The sequence below is a fragment of the Megachile rotundata genome, chromosome 2 (assembly GCF_050947335.1).
Source record: "Megachile rotundata isolate GNS110a chromosome 2, iyMegRotu1, whole genome shotgun sequence".
Classification (NCBI taxonomy): Eukaryota; Metazoa; Arthropoda; class Insecta; order Hymenoptera; family Megachilidae; genus Megachile; species Megachile rotundata.
The window spans coordinates 12,428,741-12,451,842 of NC_134984.1; the positions used below are offsets into that span (position 1 = coordinate 12,428,741).

Here is a 23,102-nt window from a genome sequence, read left to right on the forward strand (position 1 = left end):
ATTCTAGCGTTTCCTTTGAACGTTAATTCGAACGGATAATTAATAGCCGGGTCGCGTGGAAATCAGCTCGAGCGTCATGTCGCGTTGGCTCGGCTCGAGAATTCCGAGCGTAAACGCAAACGCAGATTCGTTTAGTCGCGTCGCCTCGGTTGAAGCGTCAAAACGTTTCGACCAGAACTAGAAGTAACTAGCTAGGAACATCCTCGATGCCAGACGAGCTGGGTGGAGGACATTAACGAGCTTTTCGCTCCAATTAGCCCCAAGTGCACGGCGCATTAAGTTCCGACCTACGGATTCCTGCCAGTTTCTGTTGCTCGTTTTAATATCGAATTCCTACGCGTCTTTGAGCCAGCCTCGCTTATGGTAGCCATATTATTTCGAACGAGACGCCATTTCCACGAACAGTATGCATACCAGAGCTTAGGTACTTTTCGTATGAGACTCGCAATTAAATTCTTTCCTGGCGAAAAAATTTTCGAGTGAAAAAATTTGTAGGACATTGTAGATTTGTAGATCAAGTAGGTTAATTTTTGAATCGATGAACTTTTTAAATAATGTAGTTCCCTTGAATGGAATACCCATAGCTTGTAAATGACTTTCGATTTTTTCGATCAACAATTGAAATCCGAGCGACAAACGGCGAAGATGGTTTTACGTGTGTCTGCGAAAGGATCGAATTAAAGGATCACGAGGTGGTTCGTGCATACAACGGGAAGTTTGAAAGTTCTTGCGCGTGAATCGCGTTGGAATCAATCTTCCCCGAAACAATCGTTCTCTCGCTCGATTCGGTCCGACGATCTTCCCCGTTCATACACGCCAAAGAAAAGAAACAGTGGAGGAAGGGTGAAGGAAAAAAAATGTAGGGAATAAAAGAGGGACGATACAATAAATCAAGGTAAATCTCGCTCAGGCGGCGGGGCAATAAATTCGACTTCGTTTATCAGGGAGTAACTTCTATTCGATTTCTCTTCGGCCAAGCCTGTTCGGAAAGTTTGTCAGCTTGGTAGGGCCAACTTGACTGCAATTCTGGCCCGTGAAATCGGAAGTTTTCGGCGGGATCTCGTTTAAACGGGATGCAAGTCCTCGCGAGTGGCGGAGTTTCGATGAAAATCCCACGGTAATGTATTCCAAAGCTCTACTTCTTCTCTCTACGTTCTCTGGTCGATCCGATCCTGGGTCAACCAGTAATCCCTCTTTATATACTCGATACCCCGCCATCTGTCTGTCGTGACCTGTTCTCTCCGGGTCTCTGCGACCCGAAATGCAGATCACGTTTCTGGAGGTGCCATGTCTAGCAATAATATCCGAGATTCGTCCCCGTAGAACTTGTATTACAAAATTTAACAAAATTTAATAAAAACGTTTCTCAAGTTCAACCGTGACCCCCCGTAAGCAAGACAGGGTACTCTCTTCCGTTTCGTTTTTTCCTTCGCGTTCTTGGACGGCCGTTGTACGATTTTGCATGTCACGTCTTCGTGGACGTAAAGTGCAGAGTATCGCATTCCACGCGTCACCCACGTGAAACTGGCAACCGGCCGACCTCTCGAGACGAAAGTTAGCGAGGAAGAACAGAGCGCAGAGTGCTGCACGTGCGAGACACAGTGCGCGGATACGTGCCCGTCGAGAAATCGTACGGGAACCACCGAAAGCGTCTGAATAAAAGAAAAGCTGTCTGCCGACGACCGGATGTCTCTGCTCGTGAAACGGAATCGACCCCCAGATACGCGTCGCCCTTACGAACAAGAGATTTCGCGATCGATTTCTGTAGGTCGAAACGTTCCTGTATCTTAGGCAAAATCCGAGGTGTAACGAATTTGGAGAAATTTCTTGGTGAAATTTAACCTTTATGAAGAAATCTTAAGGGTGACTTTTGTTGAGACGGTTTTTTTAGATTAGAAATGAAGCAATGTATAGATTAACACTAAACCTACCGGCATAGAGTGTACTTAATTTGAAATTAAAAATGAAGTTAAAAAATAAATAAACAAATGACGAAACATAAAATAGAACATACATTTATCCTTTATCTTGACGAAAATCAATGCGGATTTCAATTAATGTACTTTAACAAAATGTGTACCTTATAATCAGAAACTTGTGGAGCGGTCATTTGACCGGTTTGGTAGTTTTAGTGTTAAAGAAGTTACATTCTATGCAACTATTCTTTATTTTGACAAAAGTTAATTTCAAGCATCTTCCTAAAATTAAAAATTATAAATATGTCATTTTGTTCTATAAAATTCAGTGTTAATCTTTAAGTTGCGTCACAGTGTGGTGCACTTCAGGACACACCAGGTGCGTCATACATTCTTAGCAGAGTTCAGATGAGGTCCACCGTGTCTCTTGGTCATACGACCCATTTAGTTTTTAATTGGATGAGCAAGTCATGAATCCATTTCAGGGTGATGAATTTCTTGTACACAGTAACAATAAACAGTAAGAATAAGTGTAGTGTTAATCTCTACGTTGCGTCACAGTATAGTGCACTTAAGGACGCACCAGGTGCGTCATACATTCTTAGCAGAGTTCAGATGAGGTCCACCGTGTCTCTTGGTCATACGATCAATTTAGCTTTTTAATTGGTTGACCAAGTCATTTCAGGGTGATGAATTTCTTGTACACAGTAACAATAAACGGGCCCGGGAAAAATGGCCGTCTTGTTCATTTCACGTTTCACTTTCTGGTCCGCAATTGGACCGTTATTAATGCAAACGTACCTTTAAACGTAGCGTATTGTTGCGAGGCAGCAGCGGCAGGCGAATAGAATCGAGCGTGAAAAACGATTGGGATAGGTGAACGCGCGAGGGAATGAAAATTTTTCGTGAAAACCAGAGCGGGCGGCGATTGTACATACAAAGCGCAACGAGCTGTCGAGTCGGGTCATTCACGGGCGAAGGGTTTCATCGATTCGCGAACGGATTTCGTTAAACGACCGGCACCCGAAATGGCTCGATAACGATCGTCCTCTGGCGAATTCCCGTCGCATCGGCCTTTTCAGCCGCCGCGGAAATAACGGCGTACAGGTGCGTTCGCGTGCATACAATCGGAGCCTGAGGAACGGTGCACGCGTGCGAGCGTAAGCGTGTACGAGTGTCTCCTGATCGGTGAATGCGACATACCGTCGCGTATATACGGCAGGGTATATGGCAGCCGGAGAACATCGGTCTTGCAGGAGATTCGCACGGGAAACAAACGACGCGAGTCGATCACAAAGGAAGCAAAATAAAGCCGTAGAGGAGCTCTCCTTGCGTTCGGAGGAACGAGACAACGAAGCGGCATTTAACGCTCCGGGCAGAATGCACGCGTTTTCTAGCCGACCTTTTCAACCTCGCTGTTGCTTTCAGCTTCACACTTTTTGATAATAGCGCGGGAATTCGCGCGAATGACGCTGATTTCTGCCTCGAGAAGCTTTTCTACTCTCGACGTCTAATGGATTTCAGGCAACGTTGCAAATAGGACTTTAAGATTTTAACGAAATGTTCTGTATACTGTATACATTTTACAACAACTGTTATTCTAAATTTAGCGGTAATTTTTGCTGCAACTTGTTTATTGAGCAACGATTTCAACGAGTGTATACTCATTACCGGATTAGGTTGCGAGAGCGATTGTTGCACGCCTACGTTTTGCGTAAGCACGCCTGTTAATACGGATCCGGCAGGTGATACAGGTGTTGCGTGATTCGAGGCGAAGCGTCTTTGATCGAACGGCCTTCGTGACTTGTTTGGCAACCTTCGAGCAAGGCGTGCGAGTTGTGCAATCGCTGCAGTCGCTCGAAGGATGAACGTACATTCTCGAGAAAAAGTCTTGGAAATTTTCCTCTTGTATCAGTTTCTCAGGTTGCGATCAGAATTAACATCTCGCAACTGAATAATTAGTATTCCGCTACCCGAATAACTTCCCAGTCTCTAAATCAGAACTGGAACGTCTAAAATCAAAGAACTGGATGCTAAGTAAAGAATAGCATAACAAGCCATACAAAAGGCTTAATAAATAATCGATGACAATACTGCCAATCAAAGTGTTTATCAATTAATCCAAAGTTGCATCTACGAAGCCGACGTAATCCAAAATTGAGTGTGACCGAAATAAACTTAATGTTTCTCTACCAAACTCCTTTTCACTTATTGTTTATTAACGACCACGTTCATTCAGTATGCGATTCGCTGTTTGCAGGACCAGTCTTACTAGAATTTTAAACAATCCCGATTTTAGACGACGCGTCTGCCGCTCCAGATGTGGAGGGTAATGTTGGCCAAGTCAGTTCCAACGAATGAAACGTCTGTGGTTCTAGAGCTCGTATCTATTTGTAATTGAAACGCGTAATTTTAGGTGTGCATTGTCCCACGGAACAGTCCGTGTGACGGATGACGAGCGACATCGTCAGGGAAATTGCATCTTAAATCCTGCTGCTCGGCATTCCTTTCGCTGTGAATGTCAGACGGAAGACCTCCCCTCCTCGTTCATCCCCTTTTTGTCTCTTTACGTCACTCGCTTCTTCCTTTCCATTATCTTAATCACGCGGAGTTATGAGCTTTTTCGCTTTCGTTAAACGAACTTTCCCCTTTAGCACTTTCGATCCTGTCTTTAGCAGAGGATTCTTTCATTGAGATATTAGATCTACGAGCGCTATTACGTTACGCGAGTATCGTGATTACACGGTATATAAGATCGCGTTGGATTTCAACGGGTTGAATAATCGATGCACTATTTGTGGATGCATTACATTTCGGCGATTTGTAATTTGAAACGATGAGAAATTGACGAGTGCAATTTCGTCGCGTGGTACTTGGGATCGTTGAGCAGTCGACGCATCGAATTTCGGCACGTTGAATATTCGACGCGGGGAATTTTGGCGCGGGGAATTATAACGTGTGGAATTACACCACGAGGGATAGCTAATACGTGGAATTTTAGCGCATAGAATAGTTGATGTGCAGAATTTTTACGCGATGAATAATCGGCGCGTAGAATTTCGGTGCGTAGAGTAGTCAACGCGTACAACTTTGGCGCGTGGAATTACAGCGCGTGGAATTACGACGCGTGGAATAGTCAACGCGTAGAATTTCGCCGCGTGGAATAATTAATGCGTTGAATTTCGACGCGTTGAATAATCGGCGCGTGGAGTTTCGGTGTGTAGAATAGTCAATGCATGGAATTATGGTGCGTGGAATTACGGCGCGTGAAATTACGGCGCATGGAATTACAGCGTGTGGAATTACGACGCGTGGAGTAGTCAATGAGTGCAATTTTGGCGCGTGGCATAATTAATGCGTGGAATTTCGATGCGTGGAATTTCGGTGCGTAGAATAGTCAATGCGTGGAATTACAGCGCGTGGAATTTCGGCGCGTGGAATTACGACGCGTGGAATAGTCAACGCGTAGAATTTTGGCGCGTGGAATAATTAATGTGTCGAATTTCGACGCGTTGAATAATCGGCGCGTGGAATAGTCAGTGCGTAGAATTTTGACGCGTGGAATCACGATGCGTGGAATTACGGCGTGTGGAACTACGATGCGTGGAATAGTCAACGCGTAGAATTTTGGCACGTAGAATAATTAATGCGCGGAATTTCGACGCGTTGAATTATCGACACGTGGAGTTTCGTTGCGTAGAATAGTCAGTGCGTGAAATTATGACGAGTGGAATTACAGCGCGTGGATTTTTGGCGCGTCGAATAGTCAATGTGTAGAATTTTGGCGCGTGAAATTATGGCGCTTGGAATCACGGTGCGTTGAATAGTCAATGACTGCAATTTTGGCGCGTAGAATGTTAGAATTGATATCTCAATATAAATATAAAAATTGTACAAAAAGTTAAAAGTAAAAATTGCAGATACTTGAAGTAGCTACGTGAAGAACGAGTACACCTTCTTTATTTATAACAAAATGATTAAGGCGAAAATCGAGTAAATTGTCCTCGAGCCAGAGGCCGCAAATTATACCGAAACTGTTAATTGGCCGACTCGCAGCCTGTCATCTGACTACTAACGAGACTTAAATTGCGAGAGTTGTCGTAGGCGGGCTTGAGCGAAATGCGAGAAAAATTTCTGGAAATCAATGGTCAGGTGATTTACGAACGAAGAAATAATCGTAGAAATCCACGGGGTTGATTTATGAACGAGGAATATGACTTATGGAGCCCGGCGAGATTACCGGGTGAGAATATTGATCTGAATTTAAGCTAAATAGAGAAGGTTGATCGCGGGGACGGGGCAAGAGCATCTGTAGAACGACAATAAAAGAAAATTAATAGGAGGCTGAATAAGCGCGCGGAAGGAATACCGACGAGTACAGAGAAATCGAGGAAAAATAAGCAACCCAACTCCGGCGCGAATCGAGGCTGTCTGTATGCTGAACGGGAGAAGAAAAAAAAAATAAGAGAATTTTCACGAACAAATAAAAGTACAGAAATCGAGGTCGAAGTCGTACTTCAACGATGAATCACGTAATTGATTGGAATCGAGAAGAAAAAGAACAGATACGTGTTTCGGAGTGCTCTGTACACCTTCCAGATAATTTTATCTCTTTAACTGTTGTGCAACGCTTGCAAATCGATTCCCGAAGCTCGATAAGTAATTCAATTATCGCTTTTCGCTACACGTCTGTGCAGGACTCGTTTACCTATTAAGATACTCAATTAAAAGCTTTTCAGCTTATTTAGCGATTCGTAACTCCCTTTTCACACCGAGTGTCACAAATATTTGTGTCTTATCTCGTTTTATGGCACCTTTGGTAGTTTTTACCAAATCTTATCCCTGGATCTATCGAGCCAAAATGGTTCACGGACCGTTACGGAGGTGTCTACAAATAGATGAACGAGATCGTACGCGAGATATCAACAGCAGACGGCCGTGTTTTATAGTAGGTGTAACCTGTACCCGCGATCGTTAAGCAAAAATTGCTGCTCGTGTTTCGCGTCTTTTCATCATCCGTGACTCTCGTTCTGGCCAAAATACCTAGTGCCGACAATCGGTATTAACGCTAAGAACACCGTAACTGGTTTCTTTACGAGAACGGACGAAACACGAGGCCGCACGGAACAGCTATTAACCGCATGTACGGGTTACGCAGCGTACGACCAAAGAGGGCAGAAGCTAATTATCATGATGAGCTATAAAACGGGACCAGCTAATTTCCGTCACCTGTTAATTGCTTCTCTAGCATCGACGTAATTATTCGAATTTCGCTAATCGCTGTTACACTACCGTTTCTATCTGTCCCCCACACCCCTTCCCGTGTCCCTTTTGGCGTATTACACCTATACCGTGATCCGTGTTTCCACGAAAAACAGATTTGCACGATGCGTAATCCACGCAAAACCGATCCATTTATAAATTATCCGCCATTGTAATCGTTCGAATAACATGGTTGATTAACGACCCCCGAGAATCAATCAAATATGATCGGTTATTTATTGATGCGTTTAAAATGTTTATGAATATTATTGACAAATTTTTTAATGAATTACAAATGTTGGAATGGATGAGATCGGTATTTGTTTCACTTTTTCATTATAAATGTGTAACTCGATTGTGTAGAATGTGTCCAGTGCGTAGATTGTACAGTGCACAGAAATTGGATTTGTCGACTATTCAGCGGGTCGAAATATAACATGCTGAAGCTTAACGCGTTGAGCATGCAACCCACTGACTATTCTATGCGTCGATTATTTAATGTGTTAAAATTCTACGCGATGAAATTGAATGTATTGTCTATTCAACGCGGAGAAATTCTGCGCGCCGTAATTTCACGCACCGTAATTCCACGCGCTAAAATTCCACGTGTTAATTATTTTACGTATTGAAATTCTACGCTCCGATTATTCAACACGTCGAAATTCCACGCATTAATTATTCTACGCGCCAAAATTGCACCCATTGACTATTCCACGCGTCGTAATTCCACGCGCTGTAATTCCACGCGCCGTAATTCCAGGCGCCAAAATTTTACGCGTTGGCTATTCCACGCACCGAAATTCTACGCACTGAAATTCCACGCGTCGATTATTTAACGCGCCAAAATTCCACACATCAACTATTCTATGCGCTAAAATTCCACGCATTGATTACTCCACGCGCCGAAATTCCACGCGCTGTAATTCCACGCGCTGTAAATCTACGCGCCAAAATTCTACGCGTTGACTACTCCATGCACCGAAATTCTACGCACTGAAATTGCACGCGTCAATTATTTAACGCGTCAAAATTCCACACATCGACTATTCTATGCGCTAAAATTCTACGCATTGATTACTCCACGCGTCGAAATTTCAGGCGCTGTAGTTCCACGTGTCGTAATTCCACGCGCCAAAATTCTACACATTGCCTATTTTACACGCCGAAATTCCTCGCGCCAATTACTTGACGCGTCGAAATTCCACACATCAACTATCCTATGCGTTAAAACTCCACGTATTAGCTACTCCACGCGCTGTAATTCCACACGTTATAATTCCACGCGCCAAAATTCTCCGCGTCGAATATCCAACGTGCCGAAATTCGGTGCGTCGACTACTCAACGAACCCAAATACCACGCGGCGAAATTGCACTCGTCAACTACTCATAGTTTCAAATTACAACTCGCTGAAATGTAATATGTACATATTGCTTATAGATATGACAAGTGTTATAGGTATCGTACAAGTATTATATTACTATTAGCAAATCGTTTTCTTTACGACAGCCTCGCAAGACGAATGACGAAATATTTTGATACGGCTGTACTCGCGACTTTAAATCCAGTTTCTCTATCGGGAAAACCTTTGATCTGTCGTTGAAGACGCGAAACGGAGAAGAAGTCGGTAAAAGCTCGTTTCGCGAGCAGCAATTTCGAGGTGGACTAAACTTATTTCTGGCACGAGAGAGCATAGCCTGATCCTCTCTCCTCTCCTCTAAATTACGGCCCTTCCCTCGAATAAAAACTGCTTTGGATTAAAGGGAGTACGACGTCGAGTCGTCGCTCGACCATGCCGCAGAGTTATTTTCACCGGAGAATATCAGAAGTGTCTTTGCTGGAAACGGCGATGCAGTTAGGACTTTGGCAAAGAGACAGGTCAACCAAGAGATTTACCTTCGAGTTTCTCTGTGCATCGTCCAGGCAATTTAAACTCTCGAATGAGGATGAACTTTTCGTTAACAGCTTATTTCGGTCGATGAAATGTATCAAATGATTATGTAACAAACTAATACCGCGCCATGTGACAAAATCTTACACAACCATCGACTCAGATGTTACACTGCGGTAGAACTTCAGCGTGTTGTCCGTTCAGCAGGTTGAAATAAGATTGGCAGGAAAGATGAGGAATCAGAAACACGAGTTTAATGATATATTTCTATTGTACGAAGGCTCACACTTTCTGCTCCTGTAGTTCAGATTGTACTTTATATAAGAATATTTTGTCTGAACTTGTCTTTTGAATTTAGAAATTGAATTTGGAACTTTGAGTGTCCACCATGTTTCAGTGTTCTTGTAAGTTGATGTTGGACGAGTAATATGAATTTAATGATAGAATACTTTTAATGTATGATGACATAGGCTTTCTCCTTCATAAGTAGTCAAAATTGTACTGTACATAAGAATATTTGGTCTGAACTTGTCTTTTGAATTTAGAAATTAATTTTGGAACATTGAGTGCCCTCCATGTTTCAGTGTTCTTGTAAGTTGATGATGGACGAGTAACATGAATTTAATCATCGAATATTTTTCATGTATGATGACATAGGTTTTAACCTTCATAAGTAGTCAAAATTGTATTGTACATAAGAATATTTGGTCTGAACTTCTCATTTGAATTTAGAAATTGAATTTGGAACATTGAGTGTCCTCCATGTTTCAGTATTCTTGTAGGTTAATGATGGACGAGTAACATGAATTTAATGATCGAATATTTTCATTATAAGATAACACATACTGTCTCCTTCATAAGTAGCTAATATCGTACTGTACATAAAAATATTTTATCTAAACTATCTGTACAAATTTGGAAGTTAAACGAGCTTCAAGAGTACACCATGTTTGAGTATACATGATTGCAAATCCACGCATATTGAAATGCGCAGAATTCAAAGTACAAAGAGGATATCGCGATTAGAACACGGTTGATACTTAAAATACACTCGAAGAATATGAGCCAGCGTCTCGACGTCGTGTAAATGCATTTACATAGCTGGCTCGAGTACCAGTACTCAGGTACAGTAACTCGAATATAAGGCACGAGTCGGCGTGCTTCTCGTCCTCGCGAGCGTTATATATCTCCCGGGCACTGTGTACTGTGTTTCGCGTGCCTTTCATTTCGTCCTTTACGGTACTTCGTCATGATTTACGAGGTATCCGCATGAGGAGAGACGCCGTCGCATTCTCCGTCTCCTCCTCTTCCTTTTCCTTCTTCTTCTTCGTCCTTCTTTCTCTCGTCGTTCAACCCCTGCTCTTCTCCTTTCCGTGAGCCTGTCTCGTTTGTAATTTTCTCGTTAAAGAGAGAGAGAGAGTCTGTTTGAGGCTGCAGACGGGAAAAAGGAAGCTCTCACTCGATCTATGGCTACCACTTTCCTCGTCGTGTCGCGAGTATCGTTAGCTCGGGTCAGGTTCACGAAATGCGATGCTTGAAATTAGGTTAGGTTTGAACTTTGAATCGGAATAAACAAAATGGTTGGGTCCCATAGTAAATGCAACTTAAATGTTAACTTCTTTTAAGATTATGAGTGTTTTAACCTTATATTATTTTCTCATAAGGAGATCAATGAAGATCATTATTTCAGTACTTATATTTGAGTGGACCAAATGGATTTGAGTTTATTTAAAAAATACCTCAAACTAAACTTGATAATAATCGTTTAATGCAGCCACGTGATATTCGTGTCTTCGAGTGAATATTATAATGTGCACATTTGCAATTTAAGTTTAATCGTTTCGCAGAAACGATCGAGGATCGGATCAAGCTTCAGAGTTTATCGGGTTTATTATTTTCCTTAGTTCGCAGTTTAATGTGTTAACCGAGGAAACCTACTTACGATGCACGCAATTGTACACTCGCTACCTAAGGTGCATTAGCTCCGCGAAATTCCCTCTGAGGCCGCGTGTTTTCGTGCCAGTTATCGTTCCATCTTCCGCAATTCCAACCGCGAAAACGAAGCGATATTACCTGTAGATAAGGTGATAGAGACTGGCACCGCAAACTGGACGCGCCATATACGTAGAATCTCGAAGGAGAGGCTTTTGAAAATGCGCAGATGAGAAATGGAGAGAACCGGTGTTAGAAATGCAAAATGACCCCCTCGTGCATCGTTAAGTATGTAATTTCTCTCTGATTTACGGGTTGACGATGGAGCAACTTGGAATTTCGAACGGAACTTGAGGATACTAACCGATTTGCTCGAGTCAAATGGCGATATATTGGAATAAATTGGAAGAATACCTTTGGGATAATAGTGGTAATGGTCGGGTTATAGAGTTTTAAATAGTTTAGTACCATGCTGTGACAAATGGAGGTAAATTATTTAAGGAACAGCGTTTTGTGGACTTTTGAAAAGATGATTAAAAAATGGAATTGAAACGGAGACCAACATGGTGGTATGAGATTAAATCAATTATTTGGGGACTTTTGAAGGCTCTTAATATTCAGACAACATGTCTGATATCAGATATCTGATTTCTTAATATGAGATAATATGTCTGATTAATGTATATTCGTTCTCAATTTTTTTTCATTAAAAATTGTGATTTGCTAGTATATTTGTTACACATTTGCAAGTATACATTAACGTTGCAGTTCCACCTCAATAAATTTAAATTTAAAAAGCTGATTTTATTTCAACTTAAGCAGCAGGTTCAAATCTTTCAATAATATTCAAATCTTCGAAACAGATCTTGTTAGATCTTATTTCATATATTCGATGAAAATAAGGGGACAAATGAACTTTCTTATGCATGTAATAGGTTCTCAACCGGGAAATTATCTCGCAGGGATATACCGAAGATGTATTGTAATACGGTTCTGCTCGAATTCGTAAACGATATGTCGTCACGGTCCATTAATCGGTATCATAAAGGGATATGATAATTATATTGGCAATCGAGACGAGGGCAACGTGATCGTCCACATCGTTACGGCCTATTGATTCGCTGATTAATGCGTAATGAAATACGCTGTGTAGTACGTGATTAATCAGAGTTTCGACTAAATTGCGACGTCTAGGATAGATTTATTGCAAAAAACCGGTGACGAGGTTGCAAGACTCTCTTATACTTGAGTCAAAATGTCTCCTATATTTAATATCTTTTAGAATTGAGCGATATTAACATTCGCAATCATTGTTTACATGTGTTAGAGTCATACTTGAAATACTTCTGCAATGAAAATGTAAGGCAAAACAGTAGGTGACGTGTGTACGTATGGTTCACGTATATGTGTAGTCCACATGTATAGATTATTCACATGTGTAGATGATTCACGTGCAGAGATAATCCACGTGTATAGATGATCCACGTGTACAGATGATCCATGTGTGCAGATGGTTCATATGTGTGGATGGACCATACATATGTATGATCTACAATTACAGATGATCCACATGTATGGTAGGTCCACATACACATATGTATGGTCTACATATGTATACGTATGATCCACATCTACAGATGATCCACATATACGTATAGTCCACATGTATGGATGGTCCATATATGCGTATACTCCACATATATCTACAATGATCCACATGTATGCATGGTCCACATACATATACATATGTATGGTCCACATCTACAGATGATCCACATATACATATGTATGGTCCACATATACGTGTGGGTCACATTTACACACCCTCAAAAAATAAGCAATAGGTACTAAAAAAATGCAGGTACAGTTGTTTAAAACAAAACCATATTTTTCTCTTTTAACATATTTTCAACTTCAAAGAACAGTGAACATCAGTCACTCCGGTTAGATCAAAAACTCATTTTGTGATGAACACACAGTACATACGTACTTCCTCATCGTATCGTATCCAAATTCAAGCGACCTTAAAACAATCATAATTGCAAAATCAAAATTAACGTACGTTACCGTATAACAATGAACAGCTAAAAAACAGTGACTCAGCAAATTTTCCTTGCAAATAACGTCGATCAAATTCGCATGGCTGATAATTTATCATAATTATGGAATAACCGAGCGTTTAAATTCAATTGTACCGTTTGATGCGGATACAGGGGAAAAACGGCAAGGAGATAATGATCTCCGGCATGGCGCGTCTTTCGTAAGTATTATCACGCTCGCGTTATTACGTCGAGTGAATTTCGGAAGTTTTACGAGGGCCGTGCTCGTGAAACGGCAGAACCCGACCGGAAGAGGGCTGGAAGAGGCGCGGCGCGTGTATTACAATACGGAGATAGAAGATCTCCGGTTATATATCACGTATCGTGACAAGAGGCCGCTCGAGAGAGCCGAGGAACGCCAGTGCCGTGCCGGGGGTAGCGTTACAACGGTTCGCACGAACCACCCGTGCATTTATGCGCCAACGAACATCCCGTCCGACCCCCGACCTCCTGCTACCCCTTCGCTAATTGCAAAAACGTCGGCAATCGCGTATTACTCTCGCGGTTGGATAACGGTAATTACGCGTAGGAGTACACGGTTTCGTTGTTTACCGCGCGTGCCGTTCTGGCATACCGCCGCCGAGATAAGCGTTATCGACGCCCGATGACCAACACCGACACGCATTTCGAATTCACAAAACGATCGACTTCTACAAACGCGGATACTTCCATATGATTCTATTACTCGACCTCTGTTTATTCCGGCTTTGAATGGATCAGAAATTACAGGTCTGTTAATGCTATGAATGCTAGATGTCTCAGTCAAACTAACTACTCATAGCTACAATATTAAAACAGACAAAAGAAATTGAAATGTTATGTCAATTTGGTATTATATAGTTGATTATGCAAATTATTGGACTTGAATCCCAAATCAGTCTATTAAAAACTCGAGTAAAATTGATCATGGATGAAGTGCGTCATAAGTGCGTCACGAGTCAGAGTCAAACTATTGGGAAGGGGTTAATTCATCATAGTGCTTAATTATAAGCACTTGATTACTAAAATTGATTATTATAACTCCACTTGTAATTAATAACTAAAACTATTTGTAAGTGAACTTATAATTTTGTAATTAAAAGCTTATGTGAAGCATATTAAAACTTCGAGTAAAAATGATCACAGCTGAAGTGCGACATGAATGCGTCACGAGTCAGAGTCAAACTAATGGGAAGGGGTTCAATCATCATAGTATTCAATCATATGCACTTGATTATTAAAATTGATTCTTACAATTGCAATTGTAATTAATAACTAAAACTTTTTGTAAGCGAACTTATAATCTTGTAATTAAAAGCTTATGTGAAGCATATTAAAACTTTAAGTGAAAATGATCACAGCTGAAGTGCGTCATGAGTGCGTCACGAGTCAGAGTCAAACTAATGGGAAGGGGTTAAATCAGCATAGTACTTAATTATAAGCACTTGATTATAAAAATTGATCACATCTGAAGTGCGTCACGAGTGCGTCACAAGTCAGAGTTAAAATAGTGCAAGGGGCTAAGTAATCATAGTGTTTAACCATATGCATTTGATTAATAAAATTGATAATTAGAATTCCAATTGTAAGTAATAACTAAAATTTTTTATAAGTGAACTTATAATTTTGTGCAATCTGTAAATAAATATTCCATAAAAAGAACAATAATTCATCATATATGTAAAGATTGCGAAATCTCTTCCCGTAATATCGTCCTCCTAGAATTTTTATGTAACCCCATAGAAGACAATAGTATTAACAACAAATGGACTTATAATTTTGACCAGCTACAATAAAAAATCACCAAGTTTTCCCGCGAACTACAGAGGGTTCCGCAAAAGCGTACGATAACGAGGTCCTTTTCCCAAGCCACGAACAATTCTACCGCAACAATGGAATGTCTCCCGTAAATAGTTAAATAAAGTAAAGAAAATGTAGCTCGTATATCCTCGAGCGGCAACGATGCAGCCTTCCTACGGTTTATTTACGCGCATCGTGCGCGTGGCACTTTAAACTTCGCGGTCTACGAGACAAATTGTCGCGAAACCCTGCAAAATACCTTCTCTCCACCTTGCCCACTCTTTTTGCTGGTTATTTTCATTCGTACGGTATACGTGTCGTTTATTAAATCCCACGAGGTTCTAGCCGAGGCGGCCACAATCGCGCCGGGCAAAAAGGAAGTTCGAGAGGTTACGCGGCAAGGTGGCCATTGCATGGCGCGATATTCGCTCTCGAAATTTTACGGTCAACCATTGGCGTAACTAGATACCCCGAAACATTAGTTCCCTAAAAATAGAGAACATGGGACATAACTTATACACAATATATCAAAAATATACCTTATGCTATGAAACTTTCAAAATTATAAGTTTCAAATATCTGAAAACTTACAAATATTTAACTAGATTTGACAGACTGAAAATTGTCAAATTGTCAGCAAAAGCGAACGCGATCTAGCTTAAATAAAAATGCTGGTTACGCCAATGTGTCCATCATCGTGGAAACTGCGGCAAAGCCAACGTAAAGAAACGAAAGGGAAAAAAATGGGACCGACAACAACGTCAAAGAAAACATTGTACGACACAAGCAAACGTATAAACAAGTGGCGAGAGTTGGAAACAGAGGTTGAAACGAAGAGCCCGGGTAACGTGTGCCGCCACTCTAACCCCCTGGCTTACACGCGTTTTTATCTAAACAAACCGGCGGAAAACGAAAGGAAAAGAAACAACGGAAACGGTAACCAACGGGGGTAAGAAACGTATCTTGATAAAACCCCTGTTGTTGCAGGCCGACTACTTTTAACTGTTTTTAAAGCGTTTAACGAGTCGACCGCTGGCGAGCCGCATCGAAAAACAGTTATTTTTGTATGGATACCTTTGCAAGATTGTACCGTTGTTCAATGTGGACGCAGTATAAATTGTAATGGGTTTAAATTTTCCGATAAACTTTCTAATAAACGAAACTCAGACATTTTATTTTCGGAAAGAAAATAAATAGACTTTTTTTTTGGATAACTTGAAGATTGTTTTCGAACAAAGATATTGTATCGCATTTGGACTACATTGAGTAAATCGTAAGTTCCTAAGTGGAGATTGTAGCTAAGAATCTCATAACCGTTCATTAACGATAAACTTTCTACATAAAATTCGACCTCCCATTTTTGCTCTTTCAATCTTCTCAACTTCGCCCGAAGTTAACTTGAATTAAACTTAATGAACAGTTTGAGAGACTTCGGGTTGGTTTTCCACTTAAAATTTGAAGTCAAATTAAGGAATGCTGCAGTCGCGTGTTTAGAGACGCGGCTAATTAACGCGTAATTTTTTGCGAGCTACAACGAGTTCTCATCTCTGCACGCTACGTTGCGCGCGAGCTTTTCTTCAGCCAAAGGCAAAGCTTATTTGTTTACCGGCTTCGGAATCTGGTGCAACCGGAATTGGGAGAAACTAGATGAAACTTAGATTAAATTTATTAGGATTTTATACTTGAAGATTATCTCGAATTTTTATGAAGAGTAAAGGAGAAAACACTGAATATAAAATATGAAAAATTGTGAAAAATATAAAAATAGAAAAAATTACAACTATTTGCCTTTTTACCATCTAAATAAATTTGCAACTAATAGATCTTTCTGTAGTAGATTGTTATAAATTTGCAACTAATGGAACGTAGATCTTTCCGCTGTAGATTGTCAAATAAGAACAAGGACCTATCAACCCTGTTTTCAACCGAGGCATAAGGTCGCACGCGAGTATAGCACATTGAAAGGGTGAATCGCGTGCCATCCGACATTTCGCGGCTATCCATGTCGTTGAATTCACTTTTTATTCAAAGCGACATCTTGAGGCTCTCGAGCATGATTGCCGTAACAGACGTACACGGAAATGTCTTATCGACACGCTGCAGTTAATGATTTACGGAATGCCTTATCGAGCTCGATGAAGTAGGTCATTGTCGTGCGACATCAATGGGTCGAGTGATACGCATCCTTTTTAACTGCAAAGAACATCGTGAATGAAATAGTAATCACTTGATCTGTGGTTTAACATAGACAAAATGTAAAATTAGCTACAATCTAAATTTAATTTTAGGTACTAATATTGTTCATATTTTTGTGGTTTGATTAAGATTTTGTTATAAGTAGAATGTCTTAGTGAAATTTTTATGAAGATTTCACTTGTAGTAGTCTATGAAGGAGACTATGATTTTTCTTCAGATTTTGTTACTTGTAGAATATCTTGATGTAACTTTCATGAAGATTTTAGTTGATAGTAGTCTATGACATAGACTATGATTTTTCTTAAGGTTTTGTTACTTGTAGAATATCTTGATGTAACTTTCATGAAGATTTTAGTTGATAGTAGTCTATGACATAGACTATGATTTTTCTTAAGATTTTGTTACTTGTAGAATGTCTTGATGTAACTTTTATACAGATTTTACTTGATAGTAGGCTATGACATAGACTATGATTTTTCTTCAGATTTTGTTGCTTGTAGAATGTCTTGATGTAATTTTCATGAAGATTTTACTTGATAATAGTCTATGACATAGACTATGATTTTTCTTAAGATTTTGTTACTTGTAGAATGTCTTGATGTAACTTTTATACAGATTTTACTTGATAGTAGTCTATGACATAGACTATGGCTTTTCGTAAGATTTTGTTACTTGTAGAATGTCTTCATGCAACTTTTATGAAGATTTAAATGGGCAGGAGTCTATGAAACAATGATATTTCTCAAGATTTTGTAACTTAGTATGTATTTAGTCTAGCAGTATTCTTGTAGATTATTCGTATCGAGCGACATTGTCGTGCGACATCAATGAGTCGAGTGATATGCACCCTTTTTAACTGCAAAGAACATCATGAATGATATAATAATCGCAACTTGATCTGTGGTTTAATGTAGTTACAACGTAAAATTAACTACAATCTAAATTTAATTTTAGGTACTAATATTGTGCATATTTTTGTGGTTTGATTAAGATTTTGTTATTAATAGAATGTCTTAGTGCAATTTTTATGAAGATTTCAATGGATAGTAGTCTATGAAAATGATTTTTCTTAAGATTTTGTAACTTAGTATGTATTTAGTCTGGCAGTATTCTGGTAGATTATTCGAATCGAGGGGTTAACGCGACGTTTGCCTCGTTCCGTCACGCGATCAATCATCTCTCCGAGATTTGGTTGCCGGGAATTTATATTATTCGAATAAGGCAGACCGAGTGTAAATTCACTACCCATTACACCCGATCATCATTCACCAGTCGAATAGAGAGAGAGGGTAGGGGTTGGGGTGGTTGCACGGTGCTGCATTACCGTTCGTTGCCCCGTTACGTCGACTTGAATCGATCAGATGATTATCGACAGTTCCGACCACACGGAAGCGGTATATCCAATATTAACAGGTTTCATTGTACGATATTAATTCGTTATTTTATCGACGGATATATTTCATTGGAGCTCGAAGCGCCGTCGGATTATCGAACGTTGGAATCATCCCCCTGGCTGCTCGCGCCGCGTTGCGATTCCGAACGAATAACACAGGGGGTTGGAATCGCTCTTCCTTGTTTGTTTCGGGTATTCGATCGGAAGAATCGCGCACATGAACCTTGATTTCTCCGGTGGCGGTCGATGTGTTTTTCGATATTTTATCGAACGATGGCCAAAGGACTGACATCGTCGACCGAGACCGTTGTCGGGGAATAAATTGGAATCGTCTTCTGTATCGCGCGATGCCATTTATTGTCATTTGTTCGATAACAGTGATCCATGTTTGCCTTCGAATGCGATGACGTATGTACGGGGCTTTTTCAAACTCCTGTGTCGTACATTTAATCACCTCTTTATTGTCTCTAGTACTTTTGAGCGAATTCGAAAAGTCGACAAAGTAGGAATTATGACGTTTGGAAAGATATAAAATCTTTTAATTTTCAACTCCATCGAATGGTTGTATTTTCAACCTTGCTGAACATGAATTGTAACCCTCAAGCCTCTAAATTTCAAATTTTGTAATTTCATAGTTTTCTACTTAATGAATATCTAAATTTTTCAAATTCCAACTCTATGAGTCTTCAAACTTTCTAATTTCCAAATTACCTAATTTACAACCCTCGGAATATTAAAATTTTCTAAATTCCAAGTCTTTGAGTCCTCAAACTCCCCAATTTCCAAATGAGTTAATTTGCATCCCCCTGAATACCCAAATTTTCCAAATTCCAACTCTCTGAGTCTCCAAGCTTCCCTAATTCCAAATTAGTTAATTTGCAACCCCCCGAATACTTAAATTTTCCAAATTCCAACTCTCTGAGTTTCCAAGCTCCCCAAATTCCAAATGAGTTAATTTGCAACCCCCCGAATACCTAAATTTTCCAAATTCCAACTCTCTGAGTCTCCAAACTCCCCAAATTTCAAATTATCTAATTTCCAAGTCCCCGAATACCTAAATTTCCCAAATTTTAAAATTTTCAGCCCCTAAACTGAATTTCTGAATTCCCTAATTTTCAAATCCCCAAATCCTCAAATCCCTAAATCCCCTAATTCTAAAATTCCAAATTTCCAAATTTTCAGAAATCTAATTACATTCTTAAATTTGTATCTTTCCAAATTTTCCACCAACAACCCCTCCGACAATATTTTCTAAACCCAACCATACCAAAAACACTCTTGTTTAGTCCCGTAAGTAATTTTCGTAAGTTCTTTCTGTTTTATTTTCCGCGATTTCGCGTTCCCTTCATTTTTTTAGTTCTGTCATACGTCGATTAAAGCTTCCGTATCGGTGGAAGCTCTCTTTGAACTGGACGTGCAACTCTGTTCAATAGAAAGTACAAAGAAACTATGATAACGATCTAGCTTTTGAAGAGAGAACTATCGCGGAACGCCTTTGCGTTTTGCTCGTTCGCTCATATCGTTTTAATGAAAAACGAACGAAACTGCAATTGGACAATGCGTTCTTTCGTTTTGACGGAAGATACTGGTCTGAAGAGGAACCCGGAATTGTTTCGCATTCCTTTAGATCGGAGCTATTTAGAAGTAGCTAGAGATATTTGATGCTCCACGTATCTTTGTATCAATCGACGTCCTGTGTAGACATCGTCGTATGGATGTTTTACAAAATTTTTATTGTGATTCTTCTACATTCCTTATTCTTTTTTCAGGTGACTAAAATTTTTTAACTAAAAAATTTGATAGATTTTTTCGAAATTATTATTTATTTATTATCAACCTTTTGACTTGCCGTGACACACTTGTGACGCACTTGTGACGCACTCGCGACGCATTCTTGATGCACTCACGACGCACTTGTGAATCTCGCGACGCACTCATGATGCACCTGTGACTCTCGTGATGCACTCCTGACGCACTCGTGAATCTCGTGACGCACTCATGATGCACCTGTGACTCTCGTGATGCACTCATGACGCACTCGTGATTCTCGTGACGCACCTGTGACTCTCGCGACGCACTCATGACGCACTGGCGATTCTCGTTACGCACTCATGACGCACTCGTGACTCTCGTGACGCACTCACGACGCACTTGCGATTATCGTGACGCATTCACGATGCACTCGAGATTCTTGTGACGCACTCGCGACGCACTTCGACTCTCGTAACTCACTCATGACGCACTCCTGATGCATTTATGACGCAATCATGATGCACTTACGGCGCACTCGTGACGCACTCGCCACGCAGTCGTGACGCACTTGTGACGCACGTACAGTTCAGATACAATAAACTTCAACCATATTTGCACCATGAGGTTGAAGTTTAATTTTGATTTGCATAATGTAGCTAACGAATTACAGCAGTGATAGAATAAATAAAAATAATTGAGACATTAAATATATTTCGCATTTAGCTACCGTTGGTTGTACAAATTGTAATGGACATTGAACTCAAAATTTAATTCTTGTTCAAATACGATTTATGTTTATTACATTGCAACTTTAATGTCCATCACGATTCTGTCTCTATAAGCCAAGGGATTAAACATGTCTCTCGACTGCAAAAGTTCACCAAAACAATCATTCGATAAATAAGAATATTCCAAACATTTCGTTATCGCAAGAAAACAATGTAGAATTTTCTTGTATCCGTTTTTTGATCACAGAAAAATATTGCTTTTCCCCCAACTTCCTTAATGTTTCAGAATATCTCGATACTTTCAACGCTCGAATATCTCCCAATAATCGGGTAGGAGCTTCAATCGCATACGTGCTGTAACCTGTTCCACCCCCGTTGCTTCCACCCTCCGCATAAAGTTTAATGGAGTCTGTCTGCGATATTTGGTGGCGAACAATCTGGGAAAGCGTGCACCGGTTGCACAGTTAGTTGCAGTTGCACGCGTAGGCGGATTTCGTGGTGCATCATCGTATGCATAGCAACGTTCACCTTTCTTATTCGTTCTTCTTCCACCATTTACGCGCTGGGAGATTATACATGGTCGTGTAGATACTCGGATGGTTATACTTTTACATACGTTGTTACATACGTTGTAAATGTCTATTGTCAACGTGATGTATTGTCACATGCTGTATCGCCACATGCTGCATCGTTATAATTAAAAATATTGTGACATAACTAATTACAGCGTACATAAATAATTATAATTTATTTCATAAAAAAGTATGATTTAAACAGTACATTGTTGACAATATTTTGAAGCGCACAGGTAATGCTGGAATACGTAGGTCATTCACTAAGGGTGCATTTGTAAAAACCACCCTTATTAATATTTTAGTCCAACAAACATATACTGATCACTACATTGTTTTACATATTGTTGACATACTTTGAAGTGCATAAGTCATGCTGGAATGCATAAGTCATTCACTAAGGGACAATTTGTGAAAACCACCCTTATTAATATTATAGTCCCACAAACATACACTGATCACTATATTGTTTTACATATTGTTGACATATTTTGAAGTGCATAAGTCATGCTGGAATGCATAGGTCATTCACTAAGGGACAATTTGTGAAAACCACCCTTATTAATATTTTAGTCCAACAAACATACACTGATCACTATATTCTTTTACATATTGTTGACATACTTTGAAGTGCATAAGTCATGCTGGAATGCATAGGTCATTCACTAAGGGACTATTTGTGAAAACCACCCTTATTAATATTTTAGTCCAACAAACATACACTGATCACTACATTGTTTTACATATTGTTGACATACTTTGAAATGCATAAGTCATGCTGGAATACGTAGGTCATTCACTAAGGGTGCATTTGTAAAAACCACCCTATTAATGTTTTAGTCCAACAAACGTACACTGATCACTATATTGTTTTACATATTGTTGACATACTTTGAAGTGCATAAGTCATGCTGGAATACGTAGGTCATTCACTAAGGGACCATTTGTAAAAACCACCCTTATTAATATTTTAGTCCAACAAACATATACTGATCACTACATTGTTTTACATATTGTTGACATACTTTGAAGTGCATAAGTCATGCTGGAATGCATAAGTCATTCACTAAGGGACAATTTGTGAAAACCACCCTTATTAATATTATAGTCCCACAAACATACACTGATCACTATATTGTTTTACATATTGTTGACATATTTTGAAGTGCATAAGTCATGCTGGAATGCATAGGTCATTCACTAAGGGACAATTTGTGAAAACCACCCTTATTAATATTTTAGTCCAACAAACATACACTGATCACTATATTCTTTTACATATTGTTGACATACTTTGAAGTGCATAAGTCATGCTGGAATGCATAGGTCATTCACTAAGGGACTATTTGTGAAAACCACCCTTATTAATATTTTAGTCCAACAAACATACACTGATCACTACATTGTTTTACATATTGTTGACATACTTTGAAATGCATAAGTCATGCTGGAATGCATAAGTCATTCACTAAGGGACAATTTGTGAAAACCACCCTTATTAATATTTTAGTCCCACAAACATACACTGATCACTACATTGTTTTACATATTGTTGACATACTTTGAAATGCATAAGTCATGCT

The 23,102-nt window shown here is 39.8% G+C and overlaps 1 protein-coding gene across 2 annotated transcripts in view; it reads left to right on the plus strand.

Annotated features, from left to right (window-relative positions):
- The window catches only part of Syn1 (Syntrophin-like 1), a 453,675-nt gene that overhangs the window by 10,737 nt on the left and 419,836 nt on the right, over positions 1 to 23,102 (plus strand). The gene's annotated exons all lie outside the window — the stretch shown is intronic.